The sequence below is a fragment of the Rutidosis leptorrhynchoides genome, chromosome 5, assembly GCF_046630445.1.
Source record: "Rutidosis leptorrhynchoides isolate AG116_Rl617_1_P2 chromosome 5, CSIRO_AGI_Rlap_v1, whole genome shotgun sequence".
Lineage (NCBI taxonomy): Eukaryota > Viridiplantae > Streptophyta > Magnoliopsida > Asterales > Asteraceae > Rutidosis > Rutidosis leptorrhynchoides.
This window is the reverse complement of record NC_092337.1, coordinates 420,902,674-420,916,876: the sequence shown is the minus strand read 5'-3', so window position 1 is coordinate 420,916,876 and position 14,203 is coordinate 420,902,674. Positions and strand designations below refer to the sequence as shown.

At 31.8% G+C, this 14,203-nt stretch overlaps 1 pseudogene; it reads left to right on the top strand.

The window, feature by feature from the left end:
* LOC139850004 (homeobox protein LUMINIDEPENDENS-like) overlaps positions 1-12,117 on the top strand; it is a 37,273-nt pseudogene extending 25,156 nt beyond the window's left edge.
* Positions 12,118-14,203: the final 2,086 nt, after the last annotated feature.

Sequence of the window (14,203 nt, the reverse complement as noted above, 5' to 3'; positions counted from 1 at the left end):
AAAAGGGAGCAGATGAACTCACATTAAATAGCAGTTGAAGTATTCCACGCAAGAAGAAAAGTAAAGCAAGTAAGTGATCTGGATATCAACCTTGAGGTATAACGTTTGATTAGTTAATGTCTAACTTGACATAAAGTATGTTTATTAATATAGCAACTATATTGACAGTGACGGTTTTGGAGAAAAGTTCCTATTTCTCAAAAGTTTCTATTTTTGGAAGCCTACTATTTATGAAAAACTTCCACTTATAGTAAGCTTCTAGTTTAAGAATGTTCGGGTTATAATTCTTAACAAAGATGTTGTACAATCTCGCCCAAACTTCGTCGCTAACATGCAAGTCATTCGAATGATCTATTGTTACCGAGCGGCCCAGGATCTCTTAACCAGAATCTAAGTCTTGACATTCGAGATCCACAAGCGTCCCATAATGGTAACAAGGATCACCCTAGGCCACAAGTAGCGGTGATGTTTGTAGTCTTTGTACGCTATCTTTAATTATAACCTTCACGTTAGGTGCGTATATACATATATATTCATTAATTCGATTTTAATTATAACTCCTATATATTAATTCATAAAAATACTTTTATAATTTTTAGTAACATATATTACTAATTATAACATGTTATTTATTTTAATTTTAATTGCATATAATTTATAACATTATTTACATGTTTCGGTAAAAAAATAATAAACCAAAGTAAATAGTAAAAAGTAAAAAGTAAAAAGTAAGAAAAGAATACTTACTAGTAGTAATTCTTCAAAGAGAGAATGAGAGAAATTTTGGTGTGAGTTTGAATGAGAAATGAGGGGTATTTATACTTGAAAAAATTAGGTAAAAAGAATAAAATAATTAAAAGAAAAAGAAATATTTTAATTTTTAATGGGATTTTAAAAATTCAAAAGTATTAAATGTTAGGTCATGGGATAATGCACAAAATAAAATAATAAAAGTAGTTTTCCATTATAATTTTTAATTAAAAAGTAATTTATTTATTTATTTATTTATTTTATTAAAAAAATCATTTATTTTAAGGATTTTTATATATATATATATATATTTTTTTTTAAAAATAAACAAATTGATTTACTACTTTTCCAAGAATATTTGTCAATATTTTTTTTTTATTCATAATAACAATATTGATAATAAAGATATTAATTATTGATATCTTGTTTAAAAAGGATATTAATAATAGTAATATTAATATATGAAATTAATGCGTAATTATTTACAAATAATTGTTCGTGAATCGTCGAAATTGGTCGAGGTTAAATGAAATCATATAAAGAATTTTGTTTAAATTTTGCCGAAAATTTACGGGTTGTCACATCGCTTCAGTAATCTCCGTGAACTAGTCTTGGATGAAGCGCATAAGACTAGGTATTCTATTCATCCGGGTTCCAGTAAGATGTACCACGATGTGAAGGAATTCTACTGGTGGCCTAACATGAAACCGACATTGCTACTTATGTTAGTAAGTGTCTCACTTGTTTAAAAGTCAAGGCTGAACATCAAAAGCCTTCTGGTCTATTGACACAACCCGATATTCCGCAGTAGAAGAGGGAATGTATCGCTATGGACTTTATTACTAAATTGCCTAAGACTTCTAGTGGAAATGATACTATATGGGTCATAGTAGATCGTCTTACTAAATCTGCTCATTTCTTACCGATCAAGGAGACCGACAAGATGGAGAGATTGTCACAACTGTATATCAAAGAAATTGTCTCTCGTCATGGTGTTCCTATATCAATTATATCCGATCGCGACAGTAGATTCACTTCCAAATTCTGGAAATCCTTACAAACTGCTCTTGGAACTCAACTCGACATGAGTACTGCTTATCATCCGCAAACTGATGTTCAAGGTGAGCGAACCATTCAAACATTGGAAGATATGCTTCGTGCTTGTGTTATCGACTTCAGCAAAGGCTGGGATAGACATCTGCCTTTGGTTGAATTTTCTTATAACAACAGTTATCACTCTAGCATTAAAGTTGCACCTTTTGAAGCTCTATATAGACGGAAGTGTAGATCCCCTCTGTGTTGGGATGAACTTGAGGACAGACATTTAACTGGTCCTGAAATTATTCACGAAACTACCGAAAAGATCGGTCAAATCAAGCAACGTTTAGAAACTGCCCGTAGCTGACAGAAGAATTATGCCGATAAGAAACGAAAGGACATCGAATACCAAGTTGGAGATAAAGTCATGTTGAAAGTATCCCCTTGGAAAGGTGTTGTCCGTTTCGGTAAATGAATTAAACTCAGTCCACGATATGTTGGACCTTTCACAATCACTGAAAGAATTGGTCCCGTGGCATATCGATTAGAACTACCAACCGAACTCAGTCAAGTACATGATGTGTTTCATGTCTCAAATCTTAAACGGTGTATTGCTGATGACACTCTCGTTATTCCTTTGGATGACATTCGCATTGATGATAAAATGCATTTCATAGAGGAACCCGTAGAAGTCATGGACCGATCTGCTAAACGCTTAAAACAAAACACCATACCTATTGTTAAGATCCATTGGAATTCACGACGTGGCCCCGAGTATACCTGTGAACGTGAAGACCAAATGAAACAGAAATATCCCCATCTCTTCTCAACTGCTGATGTATCCGAGAAGTCTACTTAAAACTTCGGGACGAAGTTTTTATTAACGGGGAGGTACTGTAACAACCCTCACTTTTCGACTTCTAAATTTACTGAATTAACCCTAGGGTTATCTGCCTGACTATATGTATTAAGGGTTGTTATATACAATTAAATATTAACCGAATAGTAATTTTTAGTCAACAATGTACGCTTAAATAAATAATATATTATTAATTTATATAATTTGACATAATTTAACTAAGTATATAAACTTTGTATCACTTTTATTATTTAGTTAATGTATTATATATTTAACTATATAATAAATCCAATTATATATAAATGTAATAATATTTACAAACTTACTAAAACTATAGTTTAATAATTAAAATCATAATTATTATTAAAAATACAAAATACCGAATTATTTATTATTTTTATGCAAGATTTGTATTTATTAATTAAATAAATAAAAAAAATATTGACAAATATTATTGGAAAAGCACTAAATCAATTTGTTTATTTATATAAAAAAAATCCTTAAAATAAATGAATTTAAAAAATAAATAAATAAATAAATAAATAAAATACTTTTTAATTAAAAATTATAATGGAAAAACTACTTTTATTATTTTATTTTGTGCATTATCCCATGACCTAACATTTAAAACTTTTGAATTTTAAAATCTCATTAAAAATTAAAATATTTCTTTTTCTTTTTATTATTTTATTCTTTTTACCTAATTTTTTCAAGTATAAATACCCCTCATTTCTCATTCAAACTCACACTAAAATTTCTCTCATTCTCTCTTTGAAGAATTACTACTAGTAAGTATTCTTTTCTTACTTTTTACTTTTTTACTTTTTACTTTTTACTTCGGTTTATTTTTTTTTTTTTTTACCAAAACATGTAAATAATGTTATAAATTATATGCAATTAAAAATAAAATAAATAACATGTTATAATTAGTAATATATGTTACTAAAAATTATAAAAGTATTTTTATGAATTAATATATAGGAATTATAATTAAAATCGAATTAATGAATATATATGTATATACGCACCTAACGTGAAGGTTATAATTAAAGATAGCATACAAAGACTACAAAAATCACCACCACTTATGGCCTAGGGTGATCCTTGTTACCATTATGGGACGCTTGTGGATCTCGAATGCCAAGACTTAGATTCTGGTCAAGAGATCCTGGGCCACTCAGTAACAATAGATCATTCGAGTAACTTGCATATTAGCAACGAAGTTTGGGCGAGATTGTACAACATCTTTGTTAAGAATTATAACCCGAACATTCTTAAACTAGAAGCTTACTATAAGTGGAAGCTTTCCATAAATAGTAAGTTTCCAAAAATAGAAACTTTTGAGAAATAGGAACTTTTCTCGAAAACCGTCACTGTCAATATAGTTGCTATATTAATAAACATACTTTATGTCAGTTAGACATTAACTAATCAAACGTTATACCTCTAGGTTGATATCCAGATCACTTACTTGCTTTACTTTCCTTCTTGCATGGAATACTTCAACTGCTATTTAAGGTGAATTCATAGCCCCTCTTTATTGCTAGCAAACTTACTTACTTTACTTGGGGTGAGACACACGCTGTTTTTACTTTTTACAATTTAGACACAAGTACCAAACTGTTAAACTATGCTATACCCGGCTATGTTCGACTAAGTCCCTACAGTGATATTTTTAATTGCTGCGGCATTCTTAATTATTGGGGATAGGCCTATCGGGAGTAACGTCCCCGATACATTTGCCTAAGTCTTTGTATTACTTAATAATGAAATTAAAACGACAAGTGTGATGACCCGGAAATTTCTGACCAAATTTAAACTTAATCTTTGTATGATTAACATTTCCGACACGATAAGCAAAGTCTGTAAAACTGAATCTCAAAATTTTTGAACTATTCAAATACCTTTCGGTTGTTCTCGACGATTCGCGAACAATTATATGTATATAGATACATATATATATATACTATAACTTGAAAATATAACAATGTATTAATTGTTTAATATCGTACATTAAACTTATTGGTTTAAATATTTATTTGAATATATATGATAAGTTGGAATATTAATTGTATGAATAACTTGCGACGTATATTTAAAACGTGTTTATGAATGTTGAAAATATATATTAACTTGGTCATAAAACGATTTGTTATTATATATATATATCAATAAATAGCGAGACAATGATTTATAGAAGTAAATGACCAAAACACTCGAAAGTTTAAGATACACTTTGAATGATATAGTTTATTGATAATTTAAGACTATATTTTGACAAAGGTACGAGTCACAAAACGTAAATTGCGAGTTTTCTAAGCGTACGAAAATGCGTTCGAGAAACCGGAACCGGGACATAAGTCGAGTGACAACGTACGAGTCATCGGAACGAAAATTACAAGTCAACTATGCACATGAATTTAATATAATATATAATTAATTATTTAAATTATATATATTATATATATTATATTTAATTATGTCGACAAACAAGAAAACAAAAAATATGTGAGCTGGATCTGACGGCCATGCGATCGTATGGAAAATAGGCATAAAACTCATGCGAGTGCATGAGCTCATGCAAGTGCATGAGATTTGCACTAAAATCCCATGCACTCGCATGGGCATCAGAATCAGGAATTATGGCTATAAATACCAGGTTTCTTGCGCATGTTTTTTTACACATATTACTCTGTAAGTATTTATTTATTTATTTATTTATTTATTTATTATTATTATTATTATTATTATTATTATTATTATTATTATTATTATATTATTAAGATTATTATTATTATTAATCTTAATATTTTTAGTAATATTATACATAAAATATTACGACGAGGTCATGAGCGTGTCACGTTCAAAACAAGCTTCAAACGGGATAGAACTAAGGAAATTATGGGTTATAGCTATGGAGGTTATGGGTAATATTCATAGGTATTGTTCGCAAGTCAAACCTAGTATTTATCATCTCTGTTGCGTCTACGTACTTTCCTGCAATATTGAATCTCAATATTGATACGTAAGCATTCATATCTTATCTTTTATATATTAATAGCATATCCATGTCTAGTGCTCGAGTATAAATGTTTATGCATGCTTGTATGCTTAATTTCATCGTTAAACAGTTTATTATGAATCATGAATTAAATACATATATTACTGGTAAAAGATATATGATATACATGTTTTTGGAAAGCTGGCGAAAAATCAATAACTTTTCATTTAGATATCAAATAGTTTCGATGAACGGATTAAAAGATATGATCAACTGAATTATGATTGACATTAATTGGAATTGCTCTTGAATCTGCAATTGATAATTAAACAACTTGTTTATAAGATTAATAAATTAGATTTTTGAATATTACCAGTCGAATAAATGAATCCTTATATAAAACACGTCTCGTTTTGTTAAGCAACTGTCAAAATTGACTTTTTGAAATGACTGTGGATAACTATTGTATGTCGATCTCGAGCATTAGGATTATGATACACTATGACCTGACCTAGCTTGATAGACATTTATTGACCAACATATGTTCTCTAGGTTGAGATATACGGTTATTTGGTAATCCAAGTTTCAGTCACATTTTGGTGAACGACTTTATATGCTGCTAAGGTGAGTTTCATTTGCTCCCTTTTTAAATGATTTTGCAATATATATTTTTGGGCTGAGAATACATGCTGTGACAACCCGGAAATTTTTGACCAAATTTAAACTTTATCTTTAAATGATTTAACGTTTCCGACACGATAAGCAAAGTCTATGAAGTTGAATCTCAAAATTTTAGAACTGTTTCATTACATTTGACTGCTCTCGACGATTCATGAACAATTATATGTATATATATATATATATATATATATATATATATATATATATACACAAGTAAAAACAACTTTCCTACAGTAAAACACTATTTGCTACAGTAAAATACTATTTGCTACAGTAAAACACTATTTGCTACAGTGAACCGTATTTTGCTACAGTGCTACAGTGAAAACTATTTGCTACAGCAAACACTATTTGCTACAGTAACACTATTTGATACAGTAAACACTATTTGATGTCGACGAACTAGCAAACAAAAACGGATAAGGCGGCCATGCGATCGCATGGCAAAAACACTGAAAACTCATGCGATCGCATGAGGTACTGTAGCAGGTCACATACTATAAAAGCTCGATTCATTCCTCCGTAATATTATTATTATTATTATTATTATTATTATTATTATTATTATTATTATTATTATTATTATTATTATTATTATTATTATTATTATTAAGATTAATATTACTATTATTAATCTTATTATAATATTATTATTAGTAGTATATATACCTAAAATACTACGACGAGGTTATGAGCGTGTCACCTTCAAAATGGGTTTTTGAGCGGGATAGAGCTAAGGAAATTATGGGTTATTGCCAAGGAGGTTATGGGTAATGTTCGAGGGTATATTTGTGGATCAAATCTAGTGTTTATCATCTCTGTTGCGTCTACGTACTTTCCTACAATATTGAATCTCAATATTGATACGTTGAAATCTACGGTTATTTGGTAATCCGAGTTTCGATCACATTTTGGTGAACGACTTTATATGCTGCTAAGGTGAGTTTCATTTGCTCCCTTTTTAATTGCTTTTGCAATCTATATTTTTGGGCTGAGAATACATGCACTTTATTTTAAATGCAATGGATACAAGTACATACTAAATTCTACACCGAGTTTGAACCGAAAATCCCTTAGCTTTGGTAACTAGTAACTGCCGGTTATAAGAACTGGTGGGCGCGAGTAGTTGTATATGGATCCATAGGGCTTGACATCTCCGTCTGTTCCAGGTATAGAAACCCTAGCCTGAACTATAAAACAGACGTATGCTATTTGAGTTTAGTACACATTGGTTTGCGTGTATTGTACATGTTGGTTGCATGTATGTTAAAACATGGGTACTTATTATAACGTTAAAGCTTAGTTACCAGGGTGCTCAATCTTGTAGAATATTTTGATAAACGTTTCTGGATGAAACAACTGAAATCTTGTGATCCACCTTTATGTACAGATTATGCAAAACATTAAAACTATGAACTCACCAACCTTTGTGTTGACACTTGTTAGCATGTTTATTCTCAGGTTCCCTAGAAGTCTTCCGCTGTTTGCTTATATGTTAGACAAGCTATGTGCATGGAGTCATACATGGCATATTTTTCAAGGAAACGTTGCATTCACAAAATCATCACCATGTATCTTATTTTGACTGCATTATCAATGGAAGTATTATTGTAAATTATTATATTACGGTGATTGTCTATATGTAGAAATCATCAGATGTCGAAAATCTTTGATTTAAATATTCATTTATGGTGTGCCTTTTCAAAAGAATGCAATGTTTACAAAACGTATCATATAGAGGTCAAATACCTCGCAATGAAATCGATGAATGACGTGTTCGTCCATATGGATTTGGAGCGATCGTCACACATGCACTTTATTTTAAAAACAATGGACACAAGTACATACTAAATTCTATACTGAGTTTGAACCGAAAATCCCTTAGCTTTGGTCACTAGTAACTGCCGATTATAAGAACTGGTGGGCGCGAGTAGTAGTATATGGATCCATAGGGCTTGACATCCCCGTCTGTTCCAGGTATAGAAACCGTAGCCTGAACTATAAAATAGACGTATGCTATTTGAGTTTAGTACACGTTGGTTTGCGTGTATTGTACATGTTGGTTGCATGTATGTTAAAACAGGGGTACTTATTATAACATTAAAGCTTAGTTACCAGGGTGCTCAATCTTGTAGAATATTTTGATAAACGTTTATGGATGAAACAACTGAAATCTTGTGATCCACCTTTATGTACAGATTATGCAAATCATTAAAACTATGAACTTACCAACCTTTGTGTTGACACTTGTTAGCATGTTTATTCTCAGGTTCCCTAGAAGTCTTCCGCTGTTTGCTTATATGTTAGACAAGCTATGTGCATGGAGTCATACATGGCATATTTTTCAAGGAAACGTTGCATTCACCAAATCATCACCATGTATCTTATTTTGACTGCATTGTCAAAGGAAGTACTATTGTAAACTATTATTTACGGTGATTGTCTATATGTAGAAATCATCAGATGTCAAAAACCTTTGATTTAAATATTCATTTATGGTGTGCCTTCTCAAAAGAATGCAATGTTTACAAAACATATCATATAGAAGTCAAATACCTCGCAATGAAATCGATGAATGACGTGTTCGTCCATATAGATTTGGAGCGATCGTCACAACAAGGACAGAACAACTTGTCACGGGGCAAACAACGTTTAGTCTAAATATCACGCTTTGGCATAACTTTTTGATCCCGCGGGAGATCAACTTTACAAACTAAATCTTGTGGTCTAAAACAACGGTCAAACTTTTGTTAAACCTATGAACTTCACTCAACCTTTTGGTTGACACTTTAGCATGTTTTGTCTCAGGTGCTGTTTGATTCAAGCTTACTTATCTACTGCTTATGTGATGCTACTTGGACATAGGATCAAGAGATCATCGCATTTATTACTATTGCATTTAAACATTTACTTTACTCCTTTGTAACGACATTTCATTTTTCGCTGCGTACTCCATAAAGTTTAACTTTCTCATTTAGTATTGTTCTCGTTATTATAATATGTTGGTATATTTTGATATTAAGTCACATTTCACCCAGGCCCTAACTGGGGGTGTGATAGTATTCTTATTTTATTCTCCATTTAGTAGCTATCATTGTCTAATTGTCTATTAATCAGAGATTTATTAGATTTAATCATCATTTTATGAAATTGCAGGTTCTTGACAAAAGGAGGTGTGATTATTTTAGCTCCATGGCTGAGTCAAGCAGCAATCGAAGAGCAAACAACTGTTCTTCATGTCATTCTTAGGGTATATATATTCTGCAGCATAAATTTGTTACATGTATACTATTCAATATGTATTTTATTTATAAATAACTGAATGGAGCTATCTTTAGGTTCTTTGCCATCTGCCCTTACATAAAGCTCTCCCAGCTCACATGTTAGCAATATTGCAAAGTGTCAACAAACTTCGGTTTTATCGAAAATCAGGTGTGTTTTATTTGGTTGGTACTATAAAGTTATTTATTTTTTTTGGTAGGAAACTGTTTTGCATACATATAATTTAAGTTTGTAAAGATGAAATTTTTTTATGCTCTACCTGTTAATTAAGATTTCTTTGGTGCAACACTTTTCATGGTAGTTGAAATCATGTATCACGTAGCTGCTTTTGTGTTTTGCTCTTTTGTTATTTGAATCTCATTATCTGTTTTGAAGATCAGATATCTCAAACAGGGCTAAAAAATTGTTGTCTCGATGGAGCAAGATATTTGCAAGAAGTCAAGCAAATAGAAAGCCCAATACCAACATTTCCCCAGTTGATGCTCAAAATGAGATGCTACTGAAGCAAAGGCAAGCTATTGTTTATGTTTTTATGTGTGCCGATATTCTTGCCATTGTTTCTTTATTGATTGTTTTTAATGAATGGTATATATAGCATTGTTGAAATCATGGAAAATGAATCATTGGAGTCAACAGTAGACAACCCTGTGAGTTTCTTTCACTCTATCTTCAAAATTTTCTTATTTTTAGTGGTTCCTTTAGGCTTATTCCAATCCTCTCTTTATATTTCATTCAATTTAAAGACTATTTGGTAATTTTCTAAATGTATTTTGTCTTGAATAGTGAGCTATATATGCATTGCAAGAGAACGCTGAAAACTCCAGGTATATAATAATTGTGATGATCAAGTTCAAATGCTGTTGGAAGAGCAATAATTTCGAGTGCTTAACCCGATTTGTTGATTCTCATTCCCAGGCCACAGTCGATGAAATTGCTCACATCGCCTTCTGATGACCCAAATACAAAGCTTCTCAGAGGTGTATCTTCATCTCGTATCCTTGGGGTTTTTGCGTTTTCAATGGAAACGTATAGCATTATCTATAATAACTTAACATACATCAACCACCTTTGTAATAGGAAACAACAAGTATTAACTATTAAAGTCTATATATAGCTTATACGTGACTCCTCAAAATAAAATTAAATCAAACGTCACATCATAAGAAGCATATCTTGTGGTGGTCAGTGAAACGGGTCGGAAACGGTCGCTAGATATTCGGATATGTCGTCTACATCTGAGTAGAAAATGCATTCCTTCCCTGGTACTCCGAACAGGAAAACCTTACATAAACCGATTAAGAACATATTTGGACTAGCGGTGGCAATTTAGACATGTATGGCTTAATTTGGTTTATGTTCTATGCCTCGATCGTCTAACAAACATGTAAACTAGAAGTACCACCTTAAAAGCTAACGGTTTTAGGCTGAGAGTTGCCAATTTGTAAATAAGAAGTATAGCCATAAAAGCTAATGGTTTAAGGTTGAGGATTGCCAAAGTGTATTATAATGCGCATAACATGCTTAATAATTATATCAATAAATTAGATATCTCTACTACCTATACTTATTTCTCACTTGATGATTTATAAGAAAATGAGAAAAAAATGTTTCAGGTTTACAGATCTGTCGAAAGCTTCAAGTTTGATACAATCACAGAAAAAGTATGAATTAAAGATAAAAAAGCAGATAAAAATCCGAATTAAAAAGTTGAGGGATTCGGATTGCAATTTTGTGTACAAATGAAGGACCAACGAAGCAAAAAAGTCAAAGAAAAGAGTAAAAAGGCGATTTTACCCTCACATGCATGGCACATGTCAAAGGTTAACGGCCAATTTAGACGGAAGTTAGACAGAGGGACTCGGATTGCAAAATTTTACAATTTTAAGGACTCGAAAATCCAAAAAAAAACTTGAGGGACTCGGATTGCAATTTCGTTTATAATTGAAGGACCAACGGAGCAAAAAAGTCTTTAAAATATAGAATTCCATTTATTTAGCAGTGTTTAACGATCAAGGTGATTGAATTTTGTATGGTATTGGGTCTCCAATAAACAACACCAAATTTGTACGGATGAAATAATCGAATCATATCATTGCAAATAAACCATCAATTTTGTTTATTCCTGCCTATATATAATAACTTCGATAAATATATAGTTTCTTGTCTCCTCTACGGCACCCTCTTCCGAGGTCACAACTTTCATCAACGTTCTTCTAAAAAGGTATCGTTGCATTTATCTACTTAATCATATGTCACATCTTTGTTTCGTTCATACAATTCGTTATTCTTAAAAGGGTTAAAACTATAGATTAGTCATATACTTTCATTTTTATTTCGATATGATGTAGGCTATATACTAAAAATGCTTCTAACATGAAAACTTTTTAAAAAATGTTGTACACTTAATTAACTGAAATGAATGTATTAGATTAGATTTGGGATTCTAATAGCACTACATATACTTTTAGAAAATAAGCTTGATTTCTTTCTAATGTAGGTCCCGTGATAGTTGTTAGTTATATTTAACCAATGTCGGCAAAAGGATCGGATGTTAATACCAGCGTACCGCGATCTCGAGGGAGGTCTCCTTCGTTGCCTCGAAATAGGAGATCGGGCATGAGCCCAACCCCGCCTTCGATTCTAGAGATCAAAAAACTATTGACCTCTACGGAAGCTAGAAACGCTCCTATTTACAACAAACCAACTGTCTGTTCACTAATTTACGCTCAAAGTCTTAAAAAACCATGTTCCTCTGACAAAATCAAGCCACCAAGACGGTCATTAGACAAGAACATACCTAAAATCTTGTCTGCTAAAACATCATTTAATGAGAATGGTGTTTCACCAAAGCCTAAAGATCCTGGAAAACCACCCCATCTTCCTCTTAGGCCGAATAACTCTTTGAACGTTATGGAAAAAAACGTTGATAGTCAGAATCAAACAGGGCAACTAACGACGTGTTTAGTAAGCAAGAGCATGGATGTAGAGAATCCGCCAAGCTTGTGCGACGCTATTTTATCATCGAATGACATCTTAATTGATAAAATGGATACGTGTGAAAACGATATATGTTATCAAGATAATGTTACATTTGTTGAAAATGTAAACAAGGAACACATGATAACTGATCATGATCATGATAGTGATATTAACCAAGATCAAGAAAATCAAGAGCTGGAGATTGAACATGTGCCACCCGCAGGAGACATTGGATTAGAAGTTGTCGAACATGAAAAAAATAAACCGAAAGAACCAGAAATCGAAGAGGAACCGGAAAAAGAAGACCCGACAACGAAAGTTTTGGCTCAATGGAAGAAGGATACCGCAGCATGCAATAATGTGAAAGAGGAGGCGGTAAATGAGAAATTAAGGGATCGAGTGAAACAATTAGTTGGTGTATTTGAATCTGTAATTTCACATGAATCCAATGCCTTGCAAAGATGATTAATTCACATATAACAGTTTTGAAATTGATTGATTAGTAATAATGCATGCATTTGAAGTTTAGCTAAAACAACATTGGTCAAATCATATGGAAGTTGTTATACTTGTTACCGGCAAATCAGCCTCATGTACGAGTCAAGTGCCCGTCACAACTCGAGTGCCCGTCACAACTCGAGAGACCATCACCCCTCATAAGTTTTAGTAGTGGACTAACCGACTAACTAAAAATCAAATCATGATGGTAGATAGTACTTAGTCACGTCTTTAAACTTGGACCAATATTTTTTTTTTTTTTTTTTTTTTTTTTTTTTTTTTTTTTTTTTTTTTTTTCATGTGTGGAAAGAGTGTTACAATAATAATGGTGTATTTAGTTAACCACAATAACTTTTGTTGTCAAGTAAGTCTCGGACTAGTGGAGGAAGCAAAAATTTTTTTTTCACCGGTAACGAAATCATATCTTTTTTGAAAGTGTAGCAATTTTTTTTGACAAAATATGAAGGTTTTTGGAAAAAAATATAGAAGTTTTTGGGCAAAATACAGAGATGTTTGGGCAAAATATGGAGACGTTTGGGCAAAATACGGAGGCTTTGTAGGCAAAATACGGAGACTTTTGGGCAAAAAAAATCCATTTGGTGTAAAATCGAAAAATTCAAAATTTTTGCACTGAAAATTACAAATCCACTAGGAGCGCGCGCCCCACCCTAATCTGTAACGACCCTGAATTTTTTAACGTTTATTTATTAATAATTGTTATTATTAATACGTGTGATAAAACGAATGTATGTTATTACATTTACATGTTGCCATGATTGGCCGAACTTGACTTTAATTGCCCGAAACGTCTTTGTGACACATGAAACTTTCACGAATAATATTTTTAGAGTATTATTTACATTCATGATTTATTTTATTAATCATTTTAATTAACTATGGTGATTAGTTAGTTACTTGGGCTTTAATTGGATTTATTTGTTAATTAATTGAACATGGGCTTTATTAGTGTAATGGACTCATGATATTGGGCTTATAAGCCCACCCTACATTTTAAGTGGACTAACTAGCCCACTCTTGCATGTAAGTATCAAATTAAATGGAAACTAGTTAGTTAAGAACAATTAGAATCTTGTTAGCTCATAATCCCCATGAAA